The sequence below is a fragment of the Daucus carota genome, chromosome 6 (assembly GCF_001625215.2).
Source record: "Daucus carota subsp. sativus chromosome 6, DH1 v3.0, whole genome shotgun sequence".
In the NCBI taxonomy this organism is placed as follows: domain Eukaryota; kingdom Viridiplantae; phylum Streptophyta; class Magnoliopsida; order Apiales; family Apiaceae; genus Daucus; species Daucus carota.
The window spans coordinates 11,956,454-11,959,934 of NC_030386.2; the positions used below are offsets into that span (position 1 = coordinate 11,956,454).

Below are 3,481 nucleotides of genomic sequence, written 5' to 3' on the forward strand. Positions count from 1 at the left end.
ATACACTAGTGATTTTGAAAATATTTCTTAATAATCTAACTGTATGTATGTTAGTATATATTATGAATTTTTTATGATATTATAAAAATCTATTATGTGAAATATAATACAAATGGAGAAGATAGTATCTTTATTAGTTTTAAATATAATACATAACAGTTTTATTAATGAAAATTGAAAATTAAATCAAGAAAATAAAAGTTGCGGAGTGAAATGGGGGCGGTATTATTTCCCCCCAAAATGAAAACACATTACACTTTCCCCGTAGACAAATAGTTAAACAAAAGTGGACTCAGCTCACTGCCTCTCTCTCGAATCTCAGCTCTCCCTCTCAGATTTCTCTCTCACGAACACTCTCGATAACAACATTGAAGGATAAATTGAAGATCTGGTATTTAAATACACGTGTACCTCTTTGGCTCCAGTTAGAAGGCTTTTACTGATTTTATTTTAATTTTGCAGGTGATTAGAGCTTCCAGATCGGGGCTTTTACTCTCTCACTCAGGTTAATTGGTAAATATATACACATTTGTTACAATTAATTGGGGTTTTATTTTGATATACGTATTTAAAATTGATTGGCGACTTCTTGTTCGGCATCTCCGATTTCAGCTCTGCAGTCATGTAATTTCTCTGCTCTGCTGATAATATTCTGTGAGTTTGGGCATCTGCAATTCTGGGCATTTAGGGTTCTTCACCACCGATTGAATGGAATGAAGTGTTGTTCAAGAATCGCTTGGTTCTTCTCTCTCTCTAGAATTGCTGGGTTGTTGTGCTGGGTTCTCTGTTCTTTTCTGAATCCGCTGTTGCTCAATCTTGTTGGTACATTTTTGCTATCTCCTTTTTTAATTTAACTTTAATAGTATGTAGTTAGGTGTTTAATTTTATACCTATACGATTTTTTTTATTAAATCTATGATCTAGAACTTCTTTAGAAGCCGAGGTGTTTGTTCCAAATAAAGGCACCAGTTTGGCCTATCATTTAGATATGATATTGTTTTTAGTGTTTGACTTGGGATAATATTTCTGGAAATGACAAGCAAGAGTATATGGGTTTCTCATTTATTTAATCTGTCGCTATAGAGATTCTAGCATCTCAGGTTTTTAATCTGATTATTTTGGTGCTGGTATCATAAATAGAGATGAAGATTAAGGAACTTATGCCAATGGATGTAAAGTCGAGAAAACTGATTGATTGGATGGAGAAAGGCAATAGAAGTTCCGATGACTGAGGAATATGCCTGTAAGAGAAGTTCATCATCAAATAAATTTGTAGAGTGCGTAACTGCTTCTCGTGTGCTTTTACCATGCATGTTAACTTATAGTCACTAATTACTGGACATAGATGTTACTACTGGATATATATCATATTTGGACCAATGATCGCCTTCTTGAATTATAATACTTTAGTTTAATTTTTTAGTGGTTTTTTGTTTTATCATCTAATTAAGCAATATATGTATGTACCCATACATGGGATGCTGTGAACTGATGTGTTAAAATGCCATTAAACTGTCTATCAGCTTACTGCACCGGACTTCTCTTGGCCCGTCGTGTTTTAGAAAAGCTTAAAATGGATGATGAGTATAAAGGCAATGTTGAGGTACCCTGATTAGTCTTAATTGATTGTATTATTATACCGAGCTGTTACTATGTAAATTACAAAATCTGCATCTTCATAAATCTTTGTCAGGCAGCAGGAGAGGATTATTCAGTTGAACCTGCGGAAAGCCGAAGACCCTTCTGAGCTCTGCTTGATGTTGGCCTTTTGAGGACTACTACAGGAAATCGTGTCTTTGGTACTTCTTGAAATTCTTGTGAATACTGCCTGAATACAACAATTTTTCTAATTGCTCCTGCAAGTTAGGTTGTGTAATTTGTTGATTTAATGGTATCAGTTGTGTGTTTTATGACCCCTCTTTCTTGAATTGTTATTGTCCTGATTGAAGGAGTTCTTTTTACTATTTGCTTGCATATAGTTGATGCCAGCATGTATAATTGCGTGTTACTTAGCAGTTAGCACCCAAATATGTAACACATCTTGTGAATGTTAAATGTCTGATTGTTATGTGTGTAGTACTATGACATCAGAAAGAAGTGAGTGGGAAGCCTTTACTATGACTTCCAAATATGAAGAAATTCTTAAACCAGATTTCTGTTAGAGCAAGTCCAACACTATGCTAAGGGGTTCCCTAAAAATATTATAAAATAATATGTCTTAGTGATTTAGTACAAGATTTAGCACATGAGCTCCAATAGTACTCCCTATATTCATTCCCTATAATTATAATAATATTAAATTTAAACAACTTTGGTGTGGAGGAGAGAGGGAAATGATGTGGAGAAGAGAGAGAAATGAATATTTTAATGATAAAAATAGTTTAGGAGTGGCTAGCATATTCTAAAAATAGGGAAGGGGAAGCTTGTGCTAGTGATTTAGCACATCACTAGCATAGTGTTGGAGTGCAATTTTATCCCATATTCCCTATTTTTGGATTTAAGACTTGATTTAGCACATCTATTGGACTTGCTCTTAGGGATGCTCTTAGAGTCGATGATATAGATTTTGTTTCCTGCTACTGTGTATCAGGCCATGTTTATGGACTGGATGAGGAATCTTGAAGTTGGAATCCCTGCCCTTCTTGAGGATGGAATTCAGAGATTGTATATGCCGGAGAGTATGACCTCATTTGTAGCTGGCTTGGTAAGTTGTTACATACATTTTAACTACTTGTTATAAGTTGATATTCTCCTGCTGGTTGATCATGTAGGGTTCTAGTGATCTGAAATGTTATGACTTATGAGCACTGCTGGGAAGGCTGAATATCACACCCTGTAAATTGTGGATTCGGGCAGAGGCCATGGTAGAAGTGTAAATGAAACAAATATAGGTTCTATTATGCATAAACTAAAATTACTGATAGAGCATGACACAATATGCATTGTGTTTGGCTTCCACCTTGTTATGGATGTTTGTATAATTTTAGCCTTTTGCTTGTGTACAAATAGTTGTTAGGATGTTATTTAACGAAATTATGGTATTGCGGATTGATTAACTATGGTATTGCGGAATGATTGGTGAATTGGATAAAAAAATTACATGTGGGATTATGATAGGATCAAAAAGGTCATGCCATTTTTTTTTTATTTTTTTAAATAATATTATGCAAGTAACCGAATTCAGTCATATTTGGCTCATTTTGTTTGACCAAAACCAGTCGAAATTATAAATGTGACCATTGAACGGTAGTCAAATTTATAAATGTGACCGCTGAATATTAGTCAAATCTATATATATGACTGTCGATAAAATAGTCAAATTTATAAATATGACTGATCAACTAGTCAAATTTAAGTGCAAAAAGTGGGAAATTTGAATTTTATTGAAAATGTAGCGGGAAATTTGAATTTGACGAAAAAATTGGAGACGAAAAATCAGAGCTAAAAATGACCGATTGAAGTCAAATTAGGCAGTCAAATT

The 3,481-nt window shown here is 34.0% G+C and overlaps 1 long non-coding RNA gene across 5 annotated transcripts; it reads left to right on the forward strand.

Moving 5' to 3' along the window:
• The first annotated feature begins 232 nt into the window (after positions 1-232).
• On the forward strand, positions 233-3,116 carry LOC108225128 (uncharacterized). 5 transcript variants are annotated; one of them, XR_001807531.2, is made up of 7 exons: positions 233-391; positions 463-513; positions 613-822; positions 1,141-1,277; positions 1,524-1,603; positions 1,694-1,799; positions 2,591-3,116. It is a non-coding gene; the product is annotated as an uncharacterized LOC108225128 (long non-coding RNA). The 5 variants fall into 5 exon arrangements; XR_001807530.2 differs by having other exon boundaries at positions 1,141-1,243; XR_010284910.1 differs by having other exon boundaries at positions 613-818.
• The last annotated feature ends 365 nt before the right edge of the window (positions 3,117-3,481 follow it).